This window comes from Moschus berezovskii, chromosome 1 (genome assembly GCF_049115385.1).
Source record: "Moschus berezovskii isolate FMDL1 chromosome 1, NW_MosBer_1.0, whole genome shotgun sequence".
Taxonomy (NCBI): Eukaryota; Metazoa; Chordata; class Mammalia; order Artiodactyla; family Moschidae; genus Moschus; species Moschus berezovskii.
The window spans coordinates 80,358,034-80,378,599 of NC_142460.1; the positions used below are offsets into that span (position 1 = coordinate 80,358,034).

Sequence of the window (20,566 nt, forward strand, 5' to 3'; positions counted from 1 at the left end):
GATAGTCCATTTCTATCATTGCGTAAATAGCTACTGGGCAGCACAATGAGAACAAGTAAAAGCTTTACTGTGTTGTACATGACAAATCTTAGCTAATTTTGACAGAGATGAATCAAACTCATAGACTTTGCTTCTTTGAAAGGTAGATTTAGTATGTTTAATGCTTTGGATAAATTCAAAACCTCCACGTGCTGTCAGTCATTAACTGACAGTGGTTACTGCCTTGTCTGCTGCATAGCACCAGGCTAGGAATGTGCCCTCTGACAAAAGGATTTTAAACGAAAGCATCTGTCTCCCAAAATGCATTTCTAATAATAAAAACTTCAGTTTTTGCTATACATCAACATGAATCAACATAGGCAGAAACCAACATAATATTGTAAATCAATTATCCTTCAATTAAAAATAAATGTAAAAGGAGAAAAAAAAAACTTTAGTTTTGGGGGGAGTTGATCTTAACAGTTTCTCATTCTATATTTCAAGTCTGAAAATTTTCTTTTGTAATCATCAACACACAAGCCAAATAAGCGATTAATGGACTGGCCTGCTCACTATTGTTTTGATAGCTTTTCTTACAGAGAAATAAAACTGAAGTAACAGAAGATCCAAGAGAATAAACCAAACAAGGATGCTGAGAAGACAAAGCAGGTCTCCTTATCCCACCCCACTCAAATATGTCAAGGACTTAAAATACGCTGGTTGAATTTTTCTGTCTCTGATACTATGGTTTTAGCCACTTCACATAAGGCCTCCAGAAAAATGCAAAACAAACTGTATTAAAAAAGATCAAGTAGAAAGACCTGATTAAATAAATTAGCATAGAATAAGGCTAAAGCAGAAAACTGGCAATTAGAGCTTCACTTCTCAGCAAGTCTTCTGGACAAATGCACCATTGTAGAGATTCCTCCAAAGAATACATTTTTCTTTTTGTGGACTAGGTGAAACCCTGTTCCATGAACATGCAGGAGTGAAGGATGGTGTTCACCTCTTTGGACAAGAAGAGTTAAGTTGAAAATCTGCAGTATGGACAATAAAGAGAGGTTGGGGGGTCTCCAATGCTTTTAAATTGTTTCACAAAATTGATTAGCTTAATGAAAATTTTAAGCAAGATAATTAACTTATGTATGATTCATTGAAAGTACACACAAACTTGAAATATATATGTGTATGTCTATATATATATATATAGACAAACTAGCTTCAAAGACTTTAAAACTCTAAGTTTTGCTACATTCTAGTCCCGTCTACAAGCTGGGATCCTAGACTATCACACTGGTCCATCTTTTAAAGTATTTTTCCTTTCTTCTTCTCTTCTTCTCTCCTTTCCTTCCTTCCCGCCTGCTCCCCCAATATTTTTGAGCTTGCTTTCTTTCCCAACCTTTGAAAAAACAGAGAAAAATATGATTGGTCGTTAATCTATGCAATGTGCTTGCTTATTTTTCTGTTGTATGTTATAAACCCAGTAAATCTCAATAATAATTATGCTCTTTTTGAACTATACTCGGTATTTATGTTCTTATATCTAAGCATACAACTTTCTAAATTTCAAGGAGTATTTATTCATAAAAGTTAATCAGTCAAAATTAAATTTTTGATGTGATCAAAAGAGATCGATGTAAATTATACCCAGATTGACTAATATATCCAAGGTCTGGAATGAAAAACTATCTTTCCTGGATGTCAAATGACACACAGGCTGTCAATGACAGGAATCCAAGATGGAGAGAAAATTCACAGTGTGTATGTCACAGTCTAAGACAAATTAAAGCCAAGTTAAATTAAAGATTTTATTGGATATAATTGTTGTCTTTATGTATTAATGAAAATCAATAATATCTATCCCAAATTTAATATTAAAGCTAAAAATTTAATCTCAGAGTTCTTCTACAATTTATAAACATTCATAAATGTCAAAAGGCCCCTGTTTCTTGATTGAATTACAATCTGCTATGCAATTTTGAAAATATGTATTAATCTGCATGGGTTTATTTTTGTTCAGCTCAAATTGTTATTTTATTGATATGTGCCCTTTCTGCCTAAGTGATATTCACTTTGTATGTCTGTATATTGTTTTCATCTGAAATGCAAAGAATTATCTACAGTAGTTTTGCATGAGATTAAAATCATTTGCATTAAGCATGCTGGGTTCAAAGCACAAATATCTAGCAAAGAGTATAGAACTGTAAAGGCCAAATGAATCAGGACCTTAAAACAGTAGGGGAGGCAAGAGTAGAGAAAGCAAGAGGGGTTAAGTCTGATTTTAGTTTTGTGATATCTGAGTAGAATTTATTATATAGTATCAGTCTCCAAGCAAGTAAAAGTATTATTAACTGTAACTGAAAGATTAGTCCATTCTGATTTCTGTGTATGTAATGTTCCAGGGCAATGATTCCCAACTTTTGGAGGTGATGCAGATCCCTATGAAAATCTCTCCTCCAAGAAATTCTTCAAAAATACCAAGTTTCAAGCGTCTCCCAAACTCCAAGGAGTTCTTCCAAGAATTCCAGGTTAGGAACCTTCTGCCTAAAGGGAGAGGGGAGAAAGTGTTCTTTCAGTCCCCTTGCTCATCACTTCTAGGATGTTTTAACAAGTTGCTATAAAGTTAAAGCCAGGAGTAAATGAAATGTATGAAAATGGAGCATACTACATGGGTAAGTATGTGGGTAGAGACACACGGACTCCTTCACAGGACTTCCAGATTCTGACTTTCCTAGTCCTTGACAACTTCTTTATGAGAAAGGCCATAGAGCCTTAGGGACAATAAGGTAGAGGAAATAATGAGCAAAGGAATGATGATAAGAGGTACTATTCACTGAAGACCTTCCTTGGTTTCAGGTATCCTAAGTAAATGTTCTTCAATTTGAATATGGGCAGACCCAGGGAAGTGGAGCAGTCTGACGAGTATGCAAAGCCACAAAGTAAATAATAGAAGATGTGGCTCTCTCTTTAGAGAGTCAGTTGTCCTTGTGGCTAAGTAATTCAAAATCTTATTTGTATATGTACTCATTTATCCAATAACTACTTCTTGAAAGTTATACACAAGAAGAGCAGACCCTGTTCTTGTCCCTGTGGAACTTCCAGTTTGGTGAAACAAACAAGGATATGTTGAGGAGCAGAAAGCAGAATATGTACATATTTTTAGGATGAAACCTGAGACTTTGCTGAAAGCCTAATTTGTGGTGCATTGTTTCAGGCATCAGGCACCCCGAATATTGGATGCTCACCTTAGCTTGAGGATCACCTGCCTAGAAGAGTTTAAAAAGCAGCTCTAACAGTATAACATTTAATCCTGAATACAGGAGTATATACCGTCATTTCTACTTTACCAGAGAAAAAATGATATTTGAGAAATTAGAAAACACCTTAAATCAGACAGTTTCTTGGATTTAATGTTTGTACTGTTCCAAAGTCTATATATTTATAAATCCTAAGTTCCCGTGCCTCTAGGTATTTCTCTCTTCATGTTTGCCCTTGACATCTGGACTAATTCAGAAATTTGTTAGGCTAGTTTAGGCTTCTCCTTTGGAAGGAGACGTATCTGGCTTGATTTGGATTCTACATATTGGACGGTGGTAAGGGAAAGCTATTGTTAATATTACACCTATTTTATGGGCAGAAGCTGAGCCACTTGCCAGTTGAGGTAACTGGCTGGATTAAAAAAGGAGCCAGGGGTTCAGTCTCTCATTCCTCTTGACTAACTCCAAGGGTAGGCAATGGTACTGTCCAAGGGCTTTTCTACAAGTGGGGTTCACACTGGCTGGTAAAGAGAGAAACTTGCTAAGGGAAAATAATAATACAATTTAAAAAAAATGGGAAATAATCATAACTCACTCACAAAAACTGGTTACTTTTAGCATTGTGAATAGAAAAGAGAGAACTTATTCATCACAAATGAATCAGAAAATTAGAATGTGTCACAGCATTGATGACAGAGCTGAGGAATTCAGATGAACTGAAGTTCAACACTTATCCTTCTATCTGAATAGGGTAAATGGTGTGACAACAGGACAGAAATGACCTCTTAGACATGCCTTTAATGCTTCCAATCTTTCTTTTCCAACTACTCTCTTTAGTATTTAGGTGGATTTATATCTTTGTTTTCTATGGGTAGAGATAACATTTTAACATTCTTTTCATGTTCTAGAAGTATTGTGTTAATTAATTCTTATATGGGAGTCATTCCAAACAGTAGGATGAAGATTTTTACCTTATTGATTTTCCTAATACCTCTCTGGCTTCCAGTGTTTTCAAAGGAAGAGGCATTATTGGATTTTTAGATTCATATGTCTCTCAGAATAAGAGCCAGCTTCATAGGTTCCTGTCAATTGATATTCCATCTTCACTCTGGATACATGATTTCCTTTATCTGACAGATTCAAGAAATTTTATGCTAGATTTAATGACATTTCATGCACCCTGAATTTGGAGGTTTTTAATTCTCTATTTTCTACCTGGCAAAGATTTACAAGTTAAAGTCAGATGGAAGGGTTATTCAGATGTGCATACAAACCATGCTCAATTTCCCAGTAGGTACTCTGGGGTCCCCTGCAAGTTTCTTGGTCTTAAGGAGACTGACTATAAATGCCACAAATGGTCATTCATGTCTTGGGGGCCTGCTTTTCAAGACCATCTTGAGAAGAACAATAAGAATATCATGGTGATGCTTTACCATTCCTTAAAATACTATGATAATTCTGAATAATGCCTACCTTCAAAATTTAGATGATGAAATAATGATCAGTAAAAAGAGAGAATTAAAAAACTAAAGTTCAGGGGCTTCCCTGGTGGTCCAGTAGTTAAGAGTCTTCCTGCGAATGTAGGGGTAGGCTGGATCCCTAGTCAGGAACTAAGATTCCCACATGCTGCAGAGCAACTAAACCCATGAGCCACAGCTCCTGAGCCCACACATTCTGGAGCCCATGTGCCACAACTGGAGAGCCCATATGCAGCAACTACTGAAGCCCATGCGCCACAACTGGACAGTCCCTGTGACAAAGTGGAAGATACCCCTGACACCATGAAGATTCTGCATGCCACAACTAAGACCCAGTGCAACCAAGTTCATAAATAGTAAAACATAAAAAACTCACATGTATCCCAGTGTTCACTGCAGCACTATTTACAACAGCTAGAACATGGAAGCAACCTAGATGTCCATCGACAGATGAATGGATAAAGAAGTTGTGGTACATATACACAATGGAATATTACTCAGCCATAAAAAAGAACACATTTGAGTCAGTTCTATTGAAGTGGATGAACCTAGAACCTATTCTATAGAGTGAAGTAAGTCAGAAAGAGAAAGATAAATATCGTATTCTAACGCACATATTGTCACCTTGCTTATTTAACTTATATGCAGAGTACATCATGAGGAATGCTAGGCTGGAAGAAACACAACCTGGAATCAAGATTGCTGGGAGAAATATCAATAACCTCAGATATGCAGATGACACTACCCTTATGGCAGAAAGTGAAGAGGAACTCAAAAGCCTCTTGATGAAAGTGAAAGAGGAGAGTGAAAAGGTTGGCTTGAAGCTCAACATTCAGAAAACAAAGATCATGGCATCTGGTCCCATCACTTCATAGGAAATAGATGGAAAAACAGTGGAAACAGTGTCAGACTTAATTTTTTTTGGCTTCAAAATCACTGCAGATGCTGATTGCAGCCATGAAATTAAAAGACGCTTACTCCTTGGAAGGAAAGTTATGACCAACCTTGATAGTATATTAAAAAGCAGAGACATTACTTTTCCAACCAAGGTCCCTCTAGTCAAGGCAATGGTTTTTCCCGTGGTCATGTATGGATGTGAGAGTTGGACTGTGAAGAAAGCTGATCGCCGAAGAATCGATGCTTTTGAACTGTGGTGTTGGAGAAGACTCTTGAGAGTCTCTTATACTGCAAGGAGATCCAACCAGTCCATTCTAAAGGAGATCAATCCTGGATGTTCACTGGAGGGACTGATACTAAAGCTGAAACTGCAATACTTTGGCCACCTCATGCGACGAGTTGACTCACTGGAAAAGACTCTGATGCTGGGAAAGGTTGGGGGTGGGAGGAGAAGGGGACGATGGAGAATGAGATGGCTGGATGGCATCACCGACTCTGTGGACATGGGTTTGAGTGTACTCCGGGAGTTGGTGATGGACAGGGAGGCCTGGCGTGCTGTGATTCATGAGGTCGCGGAGAGTTGGACACGACTGAGCGACTGAACTGAACTGAACGCACATATACGGAATCTAGAAAAATGGTTCTGAAGGATTTATTTACAGGGCAGCAATGGAGAAACAGACATAGAGAATAGACTTATGGACACGGGGAGAGGGGAGGAGAGGGTGAGATGGAAATAGTAACATGGAAACTTACATCACCATATGTAAAATAGAGAGCCAACAGGAATTTGCCATATGACTCGGGAAACTCAAATAGGGGCCCTGAATCAACCTAGAGGGATGGGATGGGGAGGGAGATGGGTAGGAGGTTCAAAAGGGAGGGGATATATGTATACCTATGGCTGATTCATGTTGAGGTTTGACAGAAAATAGCAAAAGTCTGTAAAGCATTTATCCTTTAATAAAAAAATAATTGAAAAAATAAAAAACTCAAGTTCAGCAGTTAGATGTGGGGCCATTTCTGAGCCTGAAACATTGCTGAGAAATAACTTGAGACTCCACCCCATCCCACACAAATCCCCCTGACTGTTCGTGCTTCTTACAGATAGAAAGCCTGAGGAATTAGAAATAAAATCAGTAGGGCTGGGAGGGGTGGCAGAGCAGGGTGGGAGGTAGTGTCAGGTACTGAATTTGCTTAATATATTTAGGTCAATTTCTTACAGCTACTAAAACAGACCTAACTCGATGGCATGATGACAGTTTAGGAGCTCTTTACAATCTGACTCCAAACAACTTTTCCTTCCATATTTCAAACTCCCAAAGTTATAGCTTTATAGATTCCAAATGGATTGGTATACCAGGACCTTTTATTATATAGTACATTAATATTCCTTAAGGGACACTGAAAGGGCTTCTCAAGTTGTGCTAAGGGGTAAAGGACTTGCCTGATAATGCAGGAGATGTGAGAGACGCAGGTTCAATTCCTGGGTCAGGGACGACCCCCTGGAGGAGGGCAAGGCAACCCATTTCAGTATTCTTGCCTGGAGAACCCCATGGTCAGAAGAGCCTGGCGGGCTATAGTCCATAGGGTCTCAGAGGGTCAGACGCAACTGAAGTAACTTAGCATGCATGCAAACAGGAGATGCTGTAAAGATCTGGCATTGTTATTATGTGGCCCAATCAAGTAGAAACACTTGGCCATAATGCTGCTCATAGCCCATCATTAATGCCATTTGGTACAAAAAAGTTGTGCCTATTATAGGACAAACTCTTCTCCAGACTCCTTGGTATATATAAACACAGAAAGTAACATGTTAGTGTACAGAGGGCTTTGGAATAAATATGGGCACAGCAGGAGGAGGAACCATCCAGATCAGTGTGAACAGAAGGCTGTCTTTACTCAAATGGTTTCCTTGAATTTTTTAATACAAAGGGAAAAATTATGACACAGAATTTATATAAAAAGATATAAATTAAGCAGGTACTTTTACCCGATGGTCTGTTAGACACTAAACCAAGAGGACAATGTGGGCACAGTCTGTGTTTTAAAGACTCGATAAGAGCTTTCCATAATACAGATTGGAAAATGTTACTTCTGTCCTTGTTACCACCAACTATTTGTTTAAGAGCAGTCCAAGATCTTTCATGATCTGGATCTAGCCTCAATCCACCTCTCTTGTTTTCCCCTACCACTGCTTCCTTACACACTGTGACAGACTATTTGCTCTCCCTGAACATGCCCAGGACACCTCTGCCCCTGAGCCTTTGTTAACAGTTCACACTAGAACCACCCAAGCCTAGCACAGTGTCCTAAACACAGCAGGACCCTCCAATGTTTGTTGAATAAACTCTGTCTATTTATTTTAGGAGACAAAGATGATAGAAAAAAGTTGTTAAATCAGTAAAGGAATAGCACCAGAAAAGGTCAAGGAAAAGTTAATTTTAGTGCATTTTCAGAGTGGGGGCAAGATGAGCCTTTAAGATTAGGAAAACTGATGCTCTTTATTCTTGGGTCTAGCCAATGCTATGAGTCAGTTACTTTTTTGGGAACAAGTTTCAACCTCAAGGTTAAATGAACACAAATGCTCTGTCCATCAGCATATAATGAAAAAGCTGTGGCTATTTCCACATCAGCACAGTGAAATTAAAATATGCAGTGCCTTTCTCAGGGGCATCATGTATGACCGACATTTTAAAAATACTCCCCCTTTCCATTCGTGTACAGAAAGAGCTATAAAAACAAAAGTAAATGTTAAAAAACTGGAATAATATAGCTGACAAAAGAAAGAGCTGAGGTATATCTTCACAGTTTTCTGACTATAAGAAGGGCTGTAAAGAGGATAATGATAGGCATTTTTGTCCTAGGGCAAAATGATATTAAACTGTCCAGTGGATAATTTAAGACTTTAGGATGAACATCCTAAATGTACAAGTGGTAAATAATCAAATAGATTGCTAAGAGCTGTTATGAAATTTCTATCTTCACGGTTATTTAAAAATAGGAAAGATCCTCGTCTGTTTCGGATGGAATAAAAGCAACTCTATCTCCAGTCAGGAGGGTGAATTCAATAGCTTCTCTAGTTTCGTTTTGCTCTATATTACTACAAAATCCTATAACATGCTGATTCCCTGAATTGTACAGAATTACAACACAGTTGAATAAAATGGTTTGAAGAGGACAGTGTGACACAAGAAGTCTGTAACTAAATCCAAAATAGTGTATAGACTGCTTATGTATAGATTCATTTTGCCAAGTGTATATTAATTACTCAAACAGAATTGAGCAAACATATACTTGAATCTACTATGGTTTTTAACATAATGATTAGCTAGAGTGAAACATTCTAACAATTAATTCTTTCATGTCCAAGCCATTTTAGCTGAATATTTAATAAACCTGTTATGAATATGCATATAAATTCAATACCCAATTTTTTTTTAAGTTAGAAAAAACACCAAAAAATTATATAAGATTTCACTGTTATTATTCCCAGGACTATCTTCAAAGACATCAGGAGAATTGGTGAGCAAATACTTTTAAATGGCCAAAATGGTCTCCATATGATTAAGAATGTAAATCTAATGACAGACTCAGGAAGAGCTCTAACAGGGGTGGCAAATTACTGGCTTTCTTATCTATTTACCTTTCAGCTTTGGAGCTCAGCAGAAGTGTCCATTCCATACAAGCACACAAGATTAGATGAGCAGTTCCAAAGACCTTGTCTGAACCAAATTCATTTCATGTAGTTTGCCACGTTTCTTAAATAGAAGATGAGCCCTTTCTATCTATGGCCCAGATTTGGGTTGGATTGCTGAACTATTGCCCAACTCTTATAAGCAAAGCACTAACATGTACCAATAAACAGGCAGCCCATAGCAGAGGTATCAGGAAGGTCAAAATACACACACATAAGAAATTGGCAGTACATTATAGAGAAAAGCTATTTCTAAAGATGGACTTTGGCTACTTAAAGCCTTTGAGTGTTATTCAACTTTTGTTAGGGGAAAAAAAATAAATCCGTCCCAATGGTACTTGTAAAGATCTGGTGAAAAAAAGAGATAAAGACAGAGAAATGTAGTTTTATCTTTCAAGCCATTATTTTCATAAGGACACAAATCAGAGATAAACTATGATAATTTCTTCATAGCTGACTTGTTGGAGAATATTGTTCTTGTCTCCACTAATGACTTCTGGAAGTTGGTAACTGCTGTGATCAGGAGCTGGGAGGATAGAGGCCTAAGACCTTTCAAGAGAAACATTTTGTTCAATATCAGTTCAGAAAATAAAGCCAGCATTAACCTGACTTTGATAACCTATCTACCATTATGGTTGGCTCACATAGCCACTCCTTATGCTGTTTTGAATGTGAAGAATGAGTTGAACAGCAAAGGTGTCAAGCTAACCAGCAACTGGAATTTGAAAGGCTATGGTTCAAGAAGCTGATAATATTGTTAGAATTCATAAAACTTACTCCTGGCTCCCTCACTCCATCCCTTCCTGTTTTCACATCCACATTCCTATCATTAGTCAGGTGAAGAAAAAGAAACCAATGTGATTGGGACTGCCTCTTTGGGGACACAGTTGGTTCTCCATCCTCCCCAACTGCAACCTACTCTCCGTTATCTGAAAAGTTATTAATTGAAATGCTTTACTACTTCTTCTTAGGGGAACTGGCATTTTAAATTATCTACAAGATCCAAATTCAGGTTTTCCCAAGGTAATGAAGAAGGTATTTGGTGATTCTGTGTTTCTGTTTGGGGGGGTGGTGGTGGGGATGGTGATGGTGGCAGTGGTAGTGGTCATGGTGGACTCTGCTCTGGACTACAGATTTTGCAGCTTTATTGCCCAAGGGCGTCACCTGATTTCCTGTCTCAAGAAACAATGTTGCCTATGGTTTAATTGCAAATAAAGATATATACATACATATGCATATATCATATATATATATTATGTATATATTTAAAGGTTGAAGGTGGGAGGAGAAGGGGATGACAGAGGAGAGATGGTTGGATGGCATAACCGACTCAATAGACATGAGTCTGGGTAAACTCCGGGAGTTGGGGATGTACAGGGAGGCCTGGTCTGCTGCAGTCCATGGGGTCGCAAAGAGTTGGACACGACTGAGTGACTAAACTGAACTGAAATAAATATATATATACATTTCTGTTTGAAAGTTATAAACATCTGGGGACTTTCTGTCTATACTATACACTCTATGAAGTGTTCCTACTGATGTCAGAGTAATTTAGGTAGAAACATAAGGAAACATAAACGGTTTCCTCTGACACTACAAACATGTTCTTCATTAGTGATTTCCTCCTGGTTAATTGCCATTCATTCCTGGCTCTTTGAAGCATGTGCTCAAGTAGACTTTTTCACAGTATCTTTCCTGTGGGTGAAATTTACTTATAAATACCTGAATACTTGTATTCACCTATTAATGGCCTAGGAATTGAGGATGTTTTCTGTCTGCTGTTTCACCTTTCACTCCATGAAAGGATTAGATTGTAAACAGTCTAGCAGAATCCTTCAGGCCAAACCCTGGCTGAGCTGATCTCAGCAGGCAGGGAACCTGTGGCAGTCCATGAAAAACAATTATGAAAATAGAAAGGATTCACTCATACTTTCCGGAAGAAATTACATTGTTTCCAAGATGAGACCTAGAAAAATAAGACACATTACAAGACTCTGAGCAAGATAGGACTTTAAAAAGAGTCAGCAGAGGTAAATTTCAAAAAACACCAGATTTGCCAGAGCCTTCTCAAACTGTAGATATATTTTCAGTGTCTGACCTGCACCAGACACTTTAAGGGACGTCCACTTGTCTCTGATCAATGAAGCCCAAAATACCAATGCACAAAAGGCAGTGAGTATTTCTCATCTCCAAAGGCAATCCGTTTATGCCCCAGAATCTGAGGGTTCATGGCTTTCTTTTAATTTTATAAGTCAGTATATGCCTGGTTCCTCCTGCATGAATAGGTCCTGAGGAAGTGACCCGTCCACAAGCCCACAGAGCTAATTAGCCCCATCCTGAGGGTTAACCCTCCCTCATCTCACACATCCACTCAGTGTTTTAAATGACCCAGCAGTAGCATGATCAGATGATTTTTCTTTTCCCTCAGTAAGGAAAACATGGTGTTGGATATGTCTGCTCTAATTCAAAACAGCAGTGGGACCCTAAAACATTACCAAAGAACTTTTTATCAGCAGTGTAGAAATGATCAAAAATGCTTGAATGAAATGTTTCATGATATTCGTCCGACTTACTGAAGTTTCCGTTTTTAAATAACAAATAATACGTAATAAATACTGAGGTAGAGAAGTTTGAGCTATATACAGAAAAAAATTTTTTAAATCTCCTTCTACTAGAAAAAAAAAAAAAGACCCATAGCCTCCTTCCTCATCTTTAACAACTTAAAAAGAAGGGCCAATGAGAAGAATGACACAACCCATCCTTTTTCCATTTCAAGGAATAGGCTCATGTTTTTCCAGATTTATTTTTGCCAAAGTGAATGTCTTGAAAACTCTGAGATGATCGCTGTTTTCTAACTTTTCAAAAAAGAAAAGAAAAAAGTGAACATGATGATGGTGGGTGATTTAATGGAATCAGCTTGTCAACATGATGAAACTGAAAAAGCTTCTACAGAATATGTCCACATGCTAAAATAAAAAATCTTTAACATAATGTATATAGTGTAGCGTGATTTTTGTTATGGCAAAAAAGGAGAATATCATTAATTTAGACAGTAAGTGTAAGGTTCTGCTAAAAACTCCATGGATAAATCATAGAAATACATCTTGGCCAGACAAATGGAGCCAGACAAGTTCTAGTTCTTTCAGAAGCTATCAAAAGAGCCATCAGATTTTAAGTCTGTCATCTCTCGTATGTGATAAGAAAAATTCTCAGCAATTCCCCTCAGTAATACTAGTATATAGCTTCAAAGTTTTAGTGATTTATATATAAATGGACAAGAAAATGACCTTTCATGAATGTCCCATTTTAGGCAAACCATAAAATCTCTTGCATTCTCAAAAGTAAGTGTGGCAGATTGGCTCATTTTGGTAGGGCATGGTGGGAGAACATGCACATCTTGTGTGAACTTTTAACCTCTCCTTCCTTTGCAGAATAGTTTATGCACACACTATTTAATGTCCAGGAATTCTGTACTTCTTAGCACAGTGGTCAGTCAATACAAGGGAAAACCATCTAATATTTAAAATTCATGTTTCAGTTCAGTTCAGTCGCTCAGTCGTGTCCGACTCTTTGCGACCCCATGAATCACAGCACGCCAGGCCTCCCTGTCCATCACCAATTCCCGGAGTTCACTCAAACTCATGTCCATCGAGTCGGTGATGCCATCCAGCCATCTCATTCTCTGTCGTCCCCTTCTCCTCCTGCACCCAATCCTTCCCAGCATCAGAGGTTTAGAGTGTCTTAAATCCTATTCTCTTGAACTAAAAACCTTATGAAAGTTCTAAAACAAGTGAATGCTTCTTCCTAAGTGTCTTATAGGTGTGGTTGCCAACTGAGAGTGTTAGGTTGGTAAAACTGGTTTAATAGGCAAAAAAGGTGCTGGATAAACTATGTTTTTATGTACACTGGTTGGAAATTGTATATTTGACTTATAGCCCAAATCAAGCTCTTATATCAGTGCCTCCAGTCTTTGACTGAAACTGCTTCATTTGACTTCAGATTCCTGCCCATCACTGATTCTTGCGATTCTAAAGGACTTAGGTCTATGGGGTCCAATCCCTCACTACTTCTCTAATCTCATTTCTCATCACTCGCATGAAACATTGGTCCAACTGCAATAAAATATGTTTACCTAAGTGGAAGAAGAATAGAAATGTGAATTAGGATGGAAATGAATAAACCAATTAGAATTAGTGACTCTATGCTCTTGAGAAAATTCAGCTCTCCCATTGGAGAGATACCTGTGTTTTTAACTGAGCCTAACAGTTAAAACAGCCTGAACCTTCCCTGAGAATTAGTTAGATACGGGAGAACATGCAAAGCACTGTCGATATGGAGGCATGCTTTCATTCATTAATTTAACAGAAGTTTTTCCAGAGTCTACTATTCATTACTCCGCTGATTAGACTCCATTGCAGCTCTCAAGGACCTCTACGGTAATGTATACTTTACAGAGTTTTTATGTCTCCAGTATTACTGATAGGTTACTAGCTCACTCTTGTAAGTTATCTTAAACATAACCATCTGCCTGTAACAACTTCTTGTTCCTCTTTCACTCTTTTCAATTGCCCTGTGACATCCATTAGTAGTAGTAGTAGTAGTGTGAGTTGCCCAGTCACGTCTGACTCTTTGCAACCCCATGGACTGTAGCCCGCCAGGCTCCTCTGTCCATGGGATTCTCTAGGCAAGAATACTGCTGTGGGTTGCCATGTCCTTCTCCAGGGGATCTTCCTGATCCAGAGATGGAACCTGGGTCTCTTCTGTCTCCTGCTTTGGCAGGTGGGTTCTTTACCACTAGCACCACCCAGGCAAACCCCGACATCCATTAAGCCCTTATCAATAATCTGACCCTTTGTGGCCTATATTATCAATTCAGTTCATTTCAACTTAGGTAGGAAACTCCTTCCCCACCATCAACTACCTTGTCTTTTTCAAACAGTCAAGAAAAATCATACATGTCTGCCCAGTACTATTTGTTTGAAATGGATCCTTATTTAAAATATCATCTTCTCTTCTTTTTTTGGACAATTGATGGGGTCTCCACTCCTGAGATATATATATATCTTGAGTTTCAGGCAAATTATGAGTCAGTGGTCTCCCAGACACAACACTCACTGCTCTCTGGGGAGAACACTTCAGAACCCAATAGAGGATCATAACTTTAAATAAGCTCAGTCTCTGGAAGGATTTAATGGAGCACACATGTCTCTGGTCCCTGTGCTTCTTGTAAGGAGGTACCCTGCCATTATATTTTAGTCTTTTCTGAACTTAGCTATCTTAGGTCAGTTACAGTGAACATGGTATGAAGAACATGAATTCCTCCTCAACATTTAAAATTTTTCCACCTCAAATGCCTTATATACAAAAACACAAGCATTTAATGTATGTACAGAGCAGCAAACGTTCTCTCCCTGTTTCTTTTCCGATACTTTCTTCTCATATAAACAGTGGTGATAGAATTATAAGTGCCATTGTTCTGCCTCCATGTTAATATTCTTACTATCTTGTATAAACAGGACTGAATACGTACATGACACCAATCAATCCCTTTCTTAAAAATGCAGTTTTCATCTTTGTAAACAGAAGAGGATGAATTAATAAATTCAACATGCAGTTTATCTGTTTATATTTTGAATGTTAATAAAGTAAAACCAAATTATTGCCTAAGTTCTTTTCAGATTTACATCAGCCATTAACACTCTCCATGCCAGCCTGGGCCAAGGGAAAGTGGAACTAGTAGCCTTGGGTCCAAGTCCCTGGAGTCAGCTGGAGAGGATGTGAAGCAGCTAGAGCAGGAGGAGATATTCACTGGCAGTGAGAAAAAAAAAAAAAAAAATATATATATGTGAGAAATATATATATATATATATTTATAGAGCACATTGCTAGGAAGAGATCATCTGGGGGCATTAGGTGAGAGAAATACCAAAACCAAACATAAAAGGGCTCTGAGGGGCCTAGGGAAAAGGGAAATCACTATTCTTTTCATCTCCTCATTGACTTCCCTTCTTCCTTAGTATGCTTTCTCTTTCTATCACGTCATACTTCCCCCTCCATTCTTCAGGTTTTCCTCTGCCTATTTCTAACAAAGAAGCATTTAAGAAAATTTTAGGAAACAGTGAAACCCCTCCCCCCAAAAATGAGAGGAGACTTATGATAACATAATGTACACTTTTATATACACAAGAAAATACAACCTATATTTGATTGACCAAGAACTAGAAACTGGGACTTTTGAGATTTAAAAAATTCATGGTATGTCTGGTCATATTAATCTCCAGATCAGCTGGTTTTTTTTAGCATCACTGGAAAGAGCTATAAGAGAATCACGAGCATAAAAAAATAAGGAAAAATGGAATTTTGTAAGGATTTATATCTGTAAAGAGAAAGGGGCTTTAGAGTTGTGTATTGAAATTCCCCTCAAATTATTTTTTGGACTTATCTTTGAGAATACCAAGGCAAGGAATTTAGGAATTCTTGTTGGGTTTAGGGAACTACTAAACTCTGTCTATTATGTTCATTATAGTCATTCAAGCAAATAAAGGATAACTAGAGCATGGTATCTCACAGTGAATAACATGGTTGGATACGCTGCCACTCTGACATATGGAGGCAGGGCCCACAGGACCAGGGGTCTCCTTATGAATACTACAGAGAGATGCTCAAGTTCATCTGAATGCACAGAGAATGAAGGATTAGCTGGATAGAGTCAGCTGTGAGGTACCTAAGTGTATTCTCTAACCAAGCAACATCATTCTGAGCCTTGCCTTCTTGAAAAAAATTTCAACACAGAGCTTATGGGAATCGTTTATTTGGTCACGGGGTGGGGGAGGATGCTGGGACTATGACAACATGCAATGGCCAGAGACAAGAGGAAGCGAGAAGAAAGAGGAAACCCAGAAAGCAGGAATGAGTGCCAAAAGAAGGGTGCCAGCTCTGGAGACTCTCACAGAATAAATAGAGAATCTTAAAATAAGGAAAAAGAGAGCGTGTGTTGAAGAAAACATCAGTATACTTTTGGAATTTGAGGCAAAAATGAAAAATATTTGTCTCTTGCCAATTTTCACCATTGTCTCATGGAGGATTCCTTTTTCTTCCACTTTAATATATGCAAACAAATTCTTTTCCTCAGGGTCAGCCTTCTGTGATAATAACAGTGTTGAGAATGAAACTCTGACTTCCAGGCTATGTTTCTAAGTCCAGTCTATATGTCCTTCAAAGTGTTCAGTCTGTTTTCTGTGGTTTCTCTGGGACCAGTGGCAAAAGATACATGTGGTAGGGGCGGACTTCCTTCTTGGGATATACACAGCTCCAGAAAATAAATACCTTCTCACCATGACTTTTGACTTTCATTTTTCTCTCTTTTCTCCTAGGCTATTAATCTTCAGTTTCTTCTCTACCAGTCTGGGCCCTCACTGTTAGCTTTTAAGACATCCGCCATCAGTTTCTTCATCTATGACTTGCAATTGTTCCTCACTAGTTCTTGAGGCCATATGAACCCATTCATATATGTTTGCCTCAACTCCCAGGCTGCTGAGCAAAGCTGAGGGAAAATTACAAAACTGGATAGCCTGTTGCCCTTTCAGAGTTCTGGTTTCCAACCTGAGCTGGGGTTTTGGAACTACTTTACAGTTCTTTCATCTTTTCTTAGTCAGTTTCCTTTTTCAGTCCCCAGTTTCCTTTTATCATGTAATTAACTGCTTGCAACTTACCTCCTACCCTTTATTCTCAGCTTCTGTATTAACCTTGCCTTCTTTTCAAACAGAAGACAGAACTATCAAATGTCAGTCCTATCATACTACCTCTGTCAGAACCTATCCCTGACATCTCAGATACTTTTTTCTCTGCATTAATTATCTCCTCCAGGATCTTACTATATCAGTTACTCCTTCTATCTTCTGCGTTTTCCATTTTCCTACTGCATGCCGCCATGTATTCAGTTGTCCACATGTGAAACAAACAATAACAATCACAACAAACTAACAAACAACAGATCATCTTCTGTGGACAGTCTTTCCTTTCTTTGAACCACTTTTAAGCTTCCTAAACTGATTCATTCCTCAACACAGTAAAATCTGGTTTGTCTACCTGTGTTGCCAATTAAATGACCAAGGTCTCCAAAAACCTCTGATTGCTAGCTCCTAAGATCCATTTGGGGGAGGGAGGAGAAGGGGACGACGGAGAATGAGATGGCTGGATGGCATCACTGACTCTGTGGACATGAGTTTGAGTGTACTCCGGGAGTTGGTGATGGACAGGGAGGCCTGGCGTGCTGTAATTCATGGGGTCGCGGAGAGTCGGACACGACTGAGCGACCGAACTGAACTGAACTGAACTGAAGATCCATTTTCCAATCTTGTTGCTTTCTTTCTTTTCAGGTTCATTGATAAATAATTTGCATACAATAAAATTCACCTTTCCTTTTAATACTTTTCTATTCCCTGGTGGCTCAGAGGTTAAAGCGTCTGCCTCCAATGCGGGAGACCCGGGTTCGATCCCTGGGTCGGGAAGATCCCCTGGAGAAGGAAACGGTAACCCACTCCAGTACTCTTGCCTGGAGAATCCCATGGACGGAGAAGCCTGGTAGGTTACAGTCCACGGGGTCGCAAAGAGTCGGACACGACTGAGCGACGGAACGGAACGGAACAGTTGAATAAGTTTGGACTTCTGAGTTGGTTTCTTGGTATGTGTAAAATAAAATCCAAATGCTTTGAATCTTCAAAATTTCTTAACAGTCTTCCCCATGTAACCCATTGTCTCGTCATATACCATTTGGCGAGATGAGTTCTGTACATTTAAGCTTCTAGAACTTTCTTCAGTTTCCACCCTGTGAACATACATGTTTCTGTGTAATATAGTAAATGCTGTATTAATATCACATCAATTTCCATATAGAATTATAAAACTAGATGCTATTTTGAGAAACTGATGTTTTCAAAATAGAGTGCAACTTTAAAGGTCTCTGCTGTTTTAATGTTATGGGTTGAATGGTGTCCTCCTCAAATTATTATGTTGAAATTCTAGCCCCTAGAACCACAGAATGTGACTGTATTTGAGAATAGGGTCATTGCAGATATGACTGATAAAGATGAGGTGATCCTGAAGTAGGGTGGATTACTATCCAATATGACTGGTATTCTTTTAAAAGGGGGAATTTGGACACAGACAAATACATGAGGAGAATGCTATGTGAAAATGAAGGCAGAGATTAGTGTGATGCTTCTATAAGCCGAGGAACACCGAAGATGGCTAGCAAATCATCAGAAGGTAGGGGAGAACTATGGAACAGATTCTTCTTCAGAGTTCTTGGAAGGAACAAATTCTACTGACACTTTGATCTTGGGTATTGAGCGTCGAGAGCTGTGAGACAAGAATTTCTGCCTCTCAGTTTTGTGGTACTTTGTTATGGCAGCTCTAGCCACTCCAGTACCCTTGCCTAGAAAATCCCATGGATGGAGGAGCCTGGTAGGCTGCAGTCCGTGGGGTCGCTGAGGGTCGGACACGACTGAGCGACTTCACTTTCACTTTTCACTTTCACACATTGGAGAAGGAAATGGCAACCCACTCCAGTGTTCTTGCCTGGAGAATCCCGGGGACGGGGGAATCTGGTGGGCTTCTGTCTATGGGGTCATGCAGAGTCGGACACGACTGAAGTGATGCAGCAGCAGCAGCAGCAGCAGCAGTAAACTAATACCTTTAGTAAATAAACATCTTTGAGTATGTTGGAATACTAATTTGCTCATTCACTTACCAAGTCCTTAACGGATATCTAGTATGTGCTAGGGGAGTCCCTGGAGGCTCAGTGGTAAAGAACCTTCCTGCCAATGCAGGAGATGTGGGTTTGAACCCTGGGCCAGGAAGATCCCCTGGAGAAAGGAATGGCAACCCATTCCAGTATTCTTGCCTGGGAAATCCCATGGATGGAAGAGCCTGGTGGGCTATAGTCCATGGGTCACAAAGACATGACAGAGCAACTAAACAGCAACAACAAGTAGGTGCTGGACACTGTTCTAGGATATGATGGTGCCAGGTATATATGAAAAACTCAAACTGTCTGTTGCATGAGTGAATAAGAACTTCATCATGTTACTGCATTTTTTTGTGTATTTACTAATAAGCAGTTAATCTATTCATCAACTTAGGACTGATTAAATGTCTACCATTTATTCATTGATCAAACATTTATGGCATACCTACTATGTGTCAAATAACATTCTAAGCACAGAGGATAAAATTATAGATAGGACAAATCCTCTACCTTCATGAAACTTGAGTTCTAATAGGAGAACAGATATCAGACACAAAAACAAGGAAATAAATTATGTAATATCACTGTGCCCCACAATGACAATCATAATTATTTATCCTGTAAACACTCTAACTCTTGAACAATGCCCAGGGCAATACTGATACTTAAAAATATTCCTAAATACCACTCTCTGTTATTTCCCTTATGTTCCTGCAATCTCCATATAAGCCTGAATATTTAAAGTCATTAATATTCCTTGGTGGCTTAGATGGTAAAGAATCTAACTGCTATGCAAGAGACCTGGGTTCAACCTTTGGGTCGAGAAGATCCCCTGGAGAAGGGAATGGCAAGCCACTCCAGTATTCTTGCCTGGAGAATCCCATGGACAGAGGAACCTGGTGGGCTACAGTCTGTGGAGTCACAAAGAATTGGACAGGACTGAGTGATTAATTCTCTTAAGCTGTTCTTTAGATTTTCTGATTTAAGCATAATTTTAGGAGTTTACACATTACTTCAGAGTCCACAAAATAAAGATCAACATGTTGAAGTCTGAGAGTGGAGGTAGGGTAATCCACAGGCAGTGTACAGGCTAAAAATGTTTGCGTAGGACACCCAAAGTTGGCTCTCTCAGTCAGCCAATGTCATTCAACACCTATTTCTTAAGTGCATCCAGTATGTCAGCCCCTGTGCTGAAGACAGTACAACTGTGGGAAAAGCAGGCATGGTGCTGACCCCCACCAAGCGTATGTTCCAAAGGGAAACACCTGAACAGCTAGTTTCACAGTCCCTTTCTTAATTACAACTGTGATGGGGCTGTGTGAAGAAAGCTGGGAGAGCTCGGGGTCGGGGGACTCAGCCATGAGGGGTTTGTGAAAAGCCTCCTTGAGGAAGTGGTGCCTCAGTGCTGACTTTGGGGCTGGGGAATGTATGGATCTTTGTTTCAGCGGGGATCACAGACTCTTATGCTTCTTCCTCCTCTCCTCCTTTCATCCATGCACACATTTCAAAT

General features: G+C 39.0%; 1 protein-coding gene across 23 annotated transcripts in view; it reads right to left on the reverse strand.

The window, feature by feature from the left end:
• Positions 1-20,566, reverse strand: part of ZBTB20 (zinc finger and BTB domain containing 20) — an 891,891-nt gene that overhangs the window by 201,843 nt on the left and 669,482 nt on the right. The gene's annotated exons all lie outside the window — the stretch shown is intronic.